The sequence below is a fragment of the Euphorbia lathyris genome, chromosome 9 (genome assembly GCF_963576675.1).
Source record: "Euphorbia lathyris chromosome 9, ddEupLath1.1, whole genome shotgun sequence".
Taxonomy (NCBI): domain Eukaryota; kingdom Viridiplantae; phylum Streptophyta; class Magnoliopsida; order Malpighiales; family Euphorbiaceae; genus Euphorbia; species Euphorbia lathyris.
The window spans coordinates 68,384,496-68,395,651 of record NC_088918.1 but is presented as its reverse complement, the minus strand read 5'-3'; the positions used below and the strand labels follow the sequence as shown (position 1 = coordinate 68,395,651).

The 11,156-nt window shown below is 40.2% G+C and overlaps 1 non-coding gene across 1 annotated transcript; it reads left to right on the top strand.

Moving 5' to 3' along the window:
• The first annotated feature begins 414 nt into the window (after positions 1 to 414).
• On the top strand, positions 415 to 521 carry LOC136207723 (small nucleolar RNA R71). Its single transcript, XR_010676852.1, has one exon. It is a non-coding gene; the product is annotated as a small nucleolar RNA R71 (small nucleolar RNA).
• Positions 522 to 11,156: the final 10,635 nt, after the last annotated feature.

Below are 11,156 nucleotides of genomic sequence, written 5' to 3'. Positions count from 1 at the left end.
TTAGAATAAGGATTATTAGTTTGGTTTTGCCCTTGGACAAAATTTACCTGTTCGATCTCACTCATATTTTCATAGTCCACATCCGTTTGGAATGGATTACCATTGGTATCGCGTGGTGCCATAAGTTTATCAATTTTGTGCGATAAAGCAGAAAATTGGGCTTGTAGCATCGCGACTGGATCAAGTTCAACTATACCTTTAACTGATGGTGTGGTTGAGGATGATGGTTTTGCCACCGGCATATGTCCACGTTCCGCGGGCCACATACTGTTGTTGATTGCCATTTCCTCCAAAAGTTCTCTCGCTTGGGCTGATGTTTTCTTCATAAATAACCCTCCCGACATTGCATCTAATGAACCCCTAGTTGTAGGATTTAGTCCATTGTAAAATGTTTGCATTAAAAGTTCAGCGGGTAATTGGTGGTGTGGGCATAAACGTTGAAGTTCTTTAAAACGTTCCCAAGTTTCATAAAGAGTCTCATTGTCATTTTGAGAAAAAGATGTTAACTCCTTTATGACTCTTGCGGTTTTTGCTAAAGGAAAATATTTAGATAAAAATGCTTGGGCTAATTGTTCCCAAGTGGCAAAAGTTGCGGCTGGCATAGAAGTTAACCATTCTTTGGCTCTATCCTTCAAAGTGAAAGGAAAGAGGCGAAGTTTGATTGCTTCTGCAGTCACATCTGGAATTTTAAAAGTATCACAAATTTCAAGGAAATTTGTTAAGTGGGTGTTAGGATTTTCGTTAGGTAACCCGTAAAATGTTACATTATTTTGCAACATATTAAGCAAAGCTGGCTTAATTTCAAATTGATTTGCAGTGATTCTGGGTCTAACGATACTATTGGTCACACCGGCCACACCTGGCCTAGCGTAATCCATAAGTGTTGGTGGGTCTGCCATTTTTTCTGGCTCGGTATATGTTTTTACTGGGGTCTTATTTTTGTTTTTCTTATTTTTCTTGTTCTTCCTAATGGTTTTCTCAATTTCTGGTTCTATAGGGTCTGGTACAATGTCTGAACTTCGAGAACTGCGCATGAACCTGAAATCTTGCACGAACCGAAACTACCTACAAAACAGAATTTGAAAAATAAATAAATTAGTAATTGAAAATTATTAAATTATAAAAGTTAAAATAAGTATGTTTAAACCTAGATTCGAAATAAAACACGAAAAATTTAAAATTTTGTCAAAAATTTTGGCGTTCCCCGGCAACGGCGCCAAAAACTTGTTGAGCGATTTCCGCAAGTGCACGGTATACGCTTGTAGTAATAAAAGATATCGAACCCACAGGGAACGCTTTTTAACTAAAACTTTATTTAATTCGGTTTAATTACGTGTTTAGGTTTAATAAAAGAAATACGTTTTAATTGATGGAATTGGTTTTGGTAAATTAGGATTAGATAGAAGGATTATATCGAGTTTAGAGAACAGTTCTGTTTTGGAATTTTGATTACAAAACAGATACTTCCGTAATTGGAATAAATAGAAGGTATAAAACTTATTTTCATAAAGCAAAGAAAGCAACTTTAACTTTGTAAGATTATGGACATGTAACAATATAGCGATTTATTCAATTAAATGGCTTTGAACCGTAGAAATCTCTCTGGATCGGAGCAGATTGCTACCTTAATCAAACTAGTATTTTATGTCTGATAAGTCGCGATCAGCGATCATATCATCCATAAAAACTAAATCCGTCAAGTGTTCAACAAAGTTCTTATATGAATAAGATGGAATAGAACGTTTTAATAAAAACACCAATTTATCATTTTGAAAATCATTTTGTCAAAACAATATCAAAATAACAACAGTAAGAATTTATTGAATAAATAAGTATATCATTAATGAAATGTGAATTTTCACAAGTTAACAGAGAAGTAGAAACTTGGATAGCATTGCAACGAAAACTTTGAGATCCGGGTTGTCAATCTTTCTCTCAAACTCCGTAGGTGCGTCAAACCTCATGCGCTTCAGCCGTCAATTCTTCTCGCTGGATCTTCGAAATAGAGACTGATCTCGTCTACTACCAGAATGAAAACTAAACTAATACTGTTTATAACTAATCTAATAACAATTCGTGTACAGCACGATTGTTTACACAGAAATGAAATCTAACTTTCTGATTCTTTTCTGAATCAGAAACTCAACATAATAACTTTCTTCTCTAATTTCTCTAACTTTTTCCAACCTTGATTTCTGAAATGGATCACTTATTTATAGTTGTTGAAGGGTTGTAAATGATGGGTCGTGTCAGCTGGTGAAGGGTTGCTTTTATTCGAACGAACAGACGCGTTTTTCCGATTTAAAACATGTGTTTTGTGTGCAGAATGGTTCGCTGTCGCGACTGAGATTCTGAAAATCTCAATCGCGACAGGGGGTATAGGGACGAGTGAAAACTTCGTTTTTCTCCCGAGCTGGCTTCCGTAGGTCGCGACTGAGATTCTCAAAATCTCAATCGCGACAGAGAGAATTTTCCCTGTCTCTCGACTGCTTTTCGTCCTTCTGGCCGTTATGCGTTCTCGGTACGTTTTTTAGGTTTTTCCTCCATTTTAGCTCCGTTTTCGCTCTGTTTTCGCTCCTATTTGGATTTAACCAAATAATTAAGTACTTTGCATCAAAGAAGTAAATAAAGACGTAAAAGTATTCCAAATGAATATAATTAACATGATTTCAATGTAAATTTATCGTATTTATATAGGATATTTTAGGTATATTTTGGGCTTAACAAAGAACTTGATCAGTTCAAGAGAAATGAAGTATGGGACTTAGTAACAAAACCAAAAAGCCAGAAGACCATAGGAACAAGATGGGTCTTCCGTAATAAACGGGATGAACAAGGGAACGTGGTCAGGAACAAAGCAAGACTTGTAGCTCAGGGCTACAGTCAGCAAGAAGGTATTGACTACGGTGAGACCTTCGCCCCAGTGGCAAGGCTAGAGGCTATAAGAATTTTATGTGCTTATGCAAGTTATATGAACTTTAAATTGTTTCAAATGGATGTTAAGAGTGCATTCCTTAATGGAGTTATAAACGAGGAAGTCTATGTTAATTAGCCTCCAGGGTTTGAGGATCCCAAGTTCCCAAACCACGTTTATAAACTCAAAAAGGCTCTGTATGGTCTCAAGCAAGCACCACGTGCTTGGTATGAGAGGCTGACCAGTTTCCTGCTGACTAGAAATTATGTCAGAGGTAAATCTGATACAACCTTATTCATTAAGAGGAAGGGTAAAGATACCCTGCTGGCTCAAAATATGTTGATGACATTATTTTTGGTGCCACTAAGGAGTCAATGTGCAAGGAATTTAGTAAGCAAATGCAGACTGAGTTTGAAATGTCAATGATGGGAGAACTCAACTTCTTCCTTGGACTTCAAATCAATCAAGGGAAAAATGGCATCTTCATCAGTCAAACTAAGTATGCTAAGGAGATATTGAAGAAGTATGAACTTGAGAATTGCAAGTCAATATCTACCCCTATGGGCACTGACACTGTCCTCTGCGCTGACGAAAATGGTAAGTCAGTAGACAGTAGATTGTATCGAGGTATGATTGGTTCTCTACTCTACCTAACTGCTAGTAGGCCGAACATTCAGTTCTCAGTATGTTATTGTGCTAGATATCAATATAACCCTAAGGAATCTCATTACATAGCTGTAAAATGAATCCTTAGATATTTGCAAGGCTCAGTGAATGCAGGTTTGTGGTATCCCAATACTCATGATTTCACACTCATTGGATACACTGACGCTGACTACGGACGAGACAAGCTTGAACGAAAAAGCACCTCAGGAGGATGTCACTTCCTTGGGAGCTGTCTTGTGTCCTGGTTCAGCAAGAAGCATGCGTTAGTAGCCCTGTCAACCACTGAAGCTGAGTACATTGTTGCTGGAAGCTGTGTTACTAAAGTCCTATGGATTAAGCAACAACTTGAAGATTATGGCGTTCAGACTAAAACAATTGAAGTCAAATGTGACAACAAGAGTGCCATTGACTTATCAAAGAACCCAATCCAGCATAGTAGAATGAAGCATGTCAGCATAAGACACCACTTCATCAGAGATCATGTACTCAAGGGAGAGATCAAGCTGACCTATGTCCCAACGGATGAGCAACTTGCTGATATCTTCACAAAGCCACTGGCTCGGGAGCAATTCAACATACTTAAAGAAGCCATTGGTATGTTTAATCCCCTTCAATAAATTTCAAGTATAATATGTGATATATGCATGCTGAGTGAAGTTACATGCTGAGTGTTTATCTTAAGCTGAGCTACTAAGCACACGAATTATTCCTTGCGTAACACTGACTGCTCAGAACTTTGAACGTTTGAAATCATTAACACTGAGTAAAGATCCGTTGCAAAATATAATACATAACACCCGAATTAAATATCCACCTAGGATGACGTAAGCGTGATGATTAGAAAACACATGCGCCGAATGTGTCATAAATGCCAGAATATTTGTCGATTGAGTATCTCGAGGTCAAACGGCCACCTCAACGCTTAGGATCAATTTGACACCTCTATAAATAGTGGATGATTTCCCAGTTTTATCTCTTTACGCTTAGAAATCTCTGGTATTCAAATACTCTTCTCTAAAAACTCCCAAACTTCTCAAACTCTCTAAGAATCATGACAAAAGATCCTCAGAATTTCTCCAGTGCCGGTTACACCGATAATCGCTCCGATGAAAACACTCAAATCCCTGCTCAGCAGGAACATTGAGAGACTCCCACTAAGTCTCAAGAACCAAGTCAGCGTGACCATTCAAAGGTCACTACACCGAGGAAGCAAACCCAGGCTGACCAAGCTGCCTCTTCGAGAGGAAAGCAAAAGCAAGATAAGGCGAAGAAACCCGTTGAACGCACCTACTCTAAGGTCTACGAAAGCGTGAGGGGGTGTAAAGTTGACCACTCTAGATGGTTTTCAAAGGGTTTTGTGGAAGCTGAGCAACCCTTCTGTGACTGGATCAAAAACAATGGCTGGACAGAGCTATTCTCAGTTCGCGATGCTACCTATCCAGAGTTAGTTAAGGAATTCTACGCTAACCTAAAAGTCGCGGATGATAATCGGGACTACATGGTCACCCAGGTTCGAGGGAAGGACATCTTTATCAACCCCGCTTATCTTGCCTCACTACTCAAGCTGAAAAACGAAGGAGCAATACTTCGTAAATCTGGTGACCAAGATAAAACCAACTACTCCGTTGAATTCTGTAAACCTCCTGGTCATGTAGGGGAAATTTCAAGTACCTCCATGGGTCAGCATCAGAAGATGGCCCATTACATACTGACCAATTTCATCTTCCCCAAGATCAATTGCACCAACTCAGTGACAAACTTTGAGCAGTGCTTCATATGGCACATGCTGACCTACACACCGATAAACATGCATGTCTTCATAATCAGTGGGTTTCAAAGAAGCACTGGAACCCTTAGGTTAGGAACCATAATTACCAGAATCCTCAAAGATCACAAGGTGAGCTTGGTTGAGGAAATCCACACTTGGGGCACAGAGATAACTGCATCTGCACTGTTTGGCCTATTCTACAATCAACCAATTGTGCCTAAGAAAGGGAAAGGGGCCGCTGTCCAGGAAACTGATGGGATGCAGCCCCATAAAGGAAAGAAGGAAAGAAAGAGGAAAGCTGTCCAAAGCCCCTCTAGAGACGCTGTCTCTCCACCTAAAAAGCTTAAATTTGTATCCAGAGGAACTAAGCCTTAAATTCAACAAGGTCAGGATGGATCTAGGTCAGCTGAGAAAAGACCAAGGCAAGATGAGCCTGAGGTAGAAGAGAGAGAGGACGCTGATGAGCAACCTTTGAGGAAGAAGAAGAAACTCTCTTTTGAGTTAAGACCCATCAATGCACCTCCCACTGACTTCGTCATTCCCGCTGATTCACACTATGCACGAAGTCTTGGCGATGACATTGAGCAACCACAGGATGAACAAGAAGAGGAATAACTGGGTGGTCAGTTTTACAATGAGGAGACAGAAAATGTTGAGGAACATGAGTCAGATGATGACCAATATGAAACAACATACACTGAGCGGGTTGAAAAAGAAGAAACTGAGCCAACAGCAGTGGATCACACTGATCAAATGGAACCTTCACCTACCGACTCTATTGAGTCCATTCCTGCTGACTCCACTCCTCCAAAGATCAAGAAATTACGGAGACTTAAGAAGAAGGCACATCGATACCCAGTCATTGACCTAATGAGTGACTCGCCTCTAAGGGATGAAATCACGGACCTATCTGATGTGCATATTAGGTTCTTCTCTAACCCTATTGAGTCTCCACCAGAGAAACAAGAAAAGCAAGCCTCTGTTTCTAATCCTAAGGAACATGCCGACTTAACTGCTTCCCCGAGCCAAGATGATGCCGAGCAAGTGCTCGAAGATCCTGCTCCTCATCATGTTGAGCAAACTAAGGAAATACCTACTCAGGTCAACACTGAACTTCCTCAGCTTCCCAAATCCAGTCAGCTTCCGCCTGACTCTAAATAAGTAACACATTCTGCAGATCATCCTCTTCCATAAATCCAAGTGCAGAATTTAATCCAGTCAGCTTTTACTGGAAATCTCAACTCAAGACCAGCCGTTGATCATGCTGGCACTTCTAATGTTGAGCAGAACCAAACACCGCCTCCATTCGGTTCTACTCCTCTTCCGGAATTTGGGCCAACAAATAATGAATCCTTCAGTTATCTTACTGCCTCTGAGTCTGGTCGAAGAATCATTGACTTAGCTCAAGCCCTTCTCCAGGACCTTCATCAAACAAACGCCGATGCCGCTGGGTCTATTAATGTTGATCCCACTCAGCTTTCGTCTGTCACTCAGCTTCTTACAGAGATCAAAGGTCTTAAGGATCTTCTGAGTGTCATGACTTCATTACAATCTCAACAACCCAGGCAGGAATCAATAACGAAGCTGGACGAACTCCAGCTGACCATGGTTAATCACATGAACTCTCTACAGGGTCAACTTCATCAATTGTCAGCTGCGAACACAATGTATGCAACTTCTGCCGAATTTCATCAACTCTTCAACCAGCTTCACACTGAGTAAGAGAAAACCAATCACCAACTCTCTTCCTCCTCCCAATGCTCCATTGAGCAAATTAGTGAGGTTGTACGTCTGCTAAACTTAATCAAGGAAGAGATGGAAACTGACCAACTCAAAACGAACGAAATCCTGAAATACTCTAGAGTTACTTTCAACCACGTGCGCCACTCAAATGCTCAACGTCAATATTTTGACACGTCCTTGCTGAAGATGTTTCATCAAGCATTTTCCATGCTTACTGACAGTATACACTGGGTTGGAAAGTCTCAAGCATATATTCTGAGTATGCTGAGTGCCGCAACTATCAGGATTCCACGTTCTATTCTGGATGATGGTGTTCCAATATTTGACGGCATAAATGAAAGCACACGAAAGCTTAAGGCATTCTCTAAACGCCTAACTCAAGCTGCCATTGAAGACACCTTCATTCCTCCTCCTGCCGATGGTGGAAAAACGGGGGAGAAAGAACAAGCGCAAAGAACTCAACATTCAGAAGAAGCTTCAGGTAGTCAGCAAAAATTCAAGGGAAAGGGAAAAGCTAAAGAGCATGAAGCCCAACTCAACTACAAGAAGAAATAGCTTGACTAGGATTGACTAGATTCAATTTTGTTAAAACTTGTAGTCTTTCCCTTATGTATTTTTGTTGTGCTGACCCTGAATACAAAACTATGCATGCATCTATCCTTTTTAAAATTGACCAATCTTATGTGATGCTTACTTATGTCTTGTACTGAATAGTTAACGCATCTTCATTAAATCAATTGTCTACATTGCTTTAAAACTGTATGCTGTGTTGATCAATACGTTGACCTCTTTTATATGTCTTTTTAAACACATTGAACAAAGAAATACTCAGCGCTCTCTGATATCTAAATCTTCCGCATAAACTGAGTTAAAAAGAATATGTTCCATGAGCTGACCTAATTGTGAAAACTGACCTTAGACTTACTTGATTAAACCTTGAAATGTTTAAAGTAAAACTAAGTCAGCAGCTCAACCCTTACGGGGGAGTATACTGAGTAATATAAGGTCAACTATGATGGGGGAGCTCAACACTGAGTTCTTGACTGGATATTTTTGCCAACATCAAAATGGGGGAGTTTGTTGAAACACCTTTCCAGATGATTTTGATTTGACAAAATTATTTAAGTAATTGATAAAAAAAATATATGCTAACACATTAAATTTAAATGCTTTGATTTAATTACACTAATGTGTTTGTTAAATGTTGAGTTTATTGATTTAAAATACATTAAGGTATAAAGCCCATAAGTGGAAGTCAAGCCCAAGTCAATACATCAAGACCTCACGGCCCAAGATTCCAAAACGCGGTCGTTTTGTACAAAGCACAAGCTCAGCATGAAGAAGGATCGAGAAGCCTTGTCTCAATTGCTTCAAGATGAAGCTGCTGAGTGTATCGACAAGAAGTACAAGGCAACGGCAGACAAGAACCAACTTCTAGACAAAGTATTTCTACTTTGGGTAAAGTTTAGAAGGCGCAAGAAGCTGTCTGGAAGACTTTGCCAAAAATGTCGAAACATTCTGTTTACCTGACGAAAAGCTGCCGAGCACTGCCGTGGACAGAAGATGCAAGAATCTCATTGGCCAACGACACTGAGCGTGTACTGAGTGACAAGGACAGGAAGCCGTTTCCCTCCAATGGTTATTTTAAAATTCGAAATTACCGGTGCCTCAAGTGTCACTATATAAAGGCCTCTCATTTGCTTCATTCAATGCAGATCTTCAATTAGTCGAAACGCTGACCAAATTCATACACGAAGTTCTGTGAGAAAAGCAAAGAAAAAACCTTACACCAATTTTCAAATTATTGTGTAAAAGTCTAGAGTGATTTCAATCATCTAAAGTGTCTTAGCAATTGTTGTTTAGGACAAACACTTTATCATTTCTAGAAGAATAGAAAGGAGAGGTTGAGTACTCGGTTATAGTACTCAGCGGTAGTTATAGGAGTGAGTAGAGGTATAGAGGAAGGTACTCTTGTATACTCAGCTTCTATTGTAAAAGGTTTCGTGCTCTACCTTTAAAGAGCTCAGTAGAGAATTCAAAAAGCTTGGAACGAGTTCCGGGGACTGGACGTAGGCGGAGAGGCCGAACCAGGATATGTCTGCTGAGTAATATATTTCTAACCCTTAAACTCCTTTATATATTGCTTGCTATAAAACTGACTAAGTAACGAACTCACGTTGAGTTGAGTGCACTAAGAAGCTGAGTTCAGGAATAGACTCTAAGTGCTATCTCCTGACTCAAGGAAAGAAACAGACTTAGTCACAAGTTGACTAAGCTTGTGTCTGAGAACTACTTAGTGCCGCTGTGTAAACCTTTTCTTGAGAAAAGAAGTCAGCCGAAACGGACAAAATTTTAAATAGTTCCTATCCCCCCCCTTGGAACTAAACTTGTCACGTTATAAGGGACCAACAAGTGGTATCAGAGTTTAAAAGCTCACTGAGCAAGATATAACTATCTTGAGCTGATCCCCACAATGGCTGAGAACAGCACTCGTTTCCTCCCAGGAAATCAGACAACTCAGATTCTACTTGAGGGACTATCCATTACTCGGCCTCCTCTGTTCTTTGGGTCTAACTATACCTTTTGGAAGAACAGAATGAAAAATTTCATTCAGGCAACAAATATGAGTGCATGGCTTTCTATAGTCCAAGGCCCATTTGTTCCTGTTGAAACTATTGATGACCAAACGATTGTTAAAGCTGAGACTAAATGGACAGAAGATGATCTCAATAAGCTACAAAATCATGCTTCGGCTATAAACATGCTTCACTATGCATTAGATGCTGCAGAGTAAAAAAAAATTCAGGTTGTGAGCCAGCGCAGGAGATCTGGAAGAAGCTGGAGGTCACCTACGAAGTAACCAACAAAGTGAAGGAGTCCAAGGTGAACCAGCACATGAGGTTGTACGAGCTCTTTGAAATGAATGATGATGAAGGAATCTCTGACATGAACTCAAGATTCACAAACATAATCAACGAGCTCAAGAGACTTGGCAAGATCTTTACTGAGGAAGAGCAAGTCAAGAAGATACTGAGGAGTCTTCCTAAAAGCTGGGAAGCCAAGAAAACTGCTATTGAGGAAGCTCAAGACTTAACCACCTACAAGTATGATGAACTCATTGGCTCGCTGCTGACCCATGAGATCTCAATGAAGAACTTCGAGGTGAAGGAGAAGTCTGAAGACAAGAAGCAAAAGTCTTTTGTCATGAAAGCTGACTCCACTGATGGGAGCTCAATAGATGATGAAGAAATGGCAATGTTCACTAGAAAGATGAAAAGGTTGTTCAGAAAGAATGATAAATATTCCAAGAAGCCTTACAAGAAGTTTGATAAGTACAAAGCTGAGTCAAGCGACAGCAAGTACAAGAAGGACAACTCAATGCCCATTACATGCTTTGAATGTCATCAAACTGGCCATATCAAATCAAGATGTCCTACCTTGAGGAAGGAAAGGAAGAACGACAAGAAGGCAATGGTGGCAACCTGGAGTGAGAGTGATGAGTCATCATCATCAGGAGACGATGCCACTGAGTTAGCAAAGATCTTCTTCATGGCAGATGAGCTTGCTGAGCCTTGTGTTTCTGAGCATGCTGACCCCTCCGTTGCATCTGACAATGAGGCACACTCAACTGAGGTAATATCAATACCCTTGCTCAGAAATGAAATCATAAATGCCCTGAGTGACCTCTACACACTTGTCAAAAAGTGTAACAAGAAGGTTAGAGCACTCAGCAGGCGATGTGACGAGATTGAAGAGGTCAAACTGAGTGACCTTCGATATCTTCTCCAAGACAACTCAACTTTGCATAGTAACGTAGAAATTATGCAAAAGTTTGTCTCCGAGGTCCAATCAGATTCTAAGAAACTGAAAAAGGATGCCACATCTATTCAGAACCAACTCAAGGTTCCGAATAAAAGAAATATTCCTCTGAACACTCAGTACCGAAGTACTAGTCAGCAGAGATGGAATATTTAGCGGAATGTCCAGTGTGACTTCTGTGGGAAGAAAGGACACACCACAAAGGTGTGCTGGCACGCTCAGCACTGGGGTGCTAAACGGAAGGTC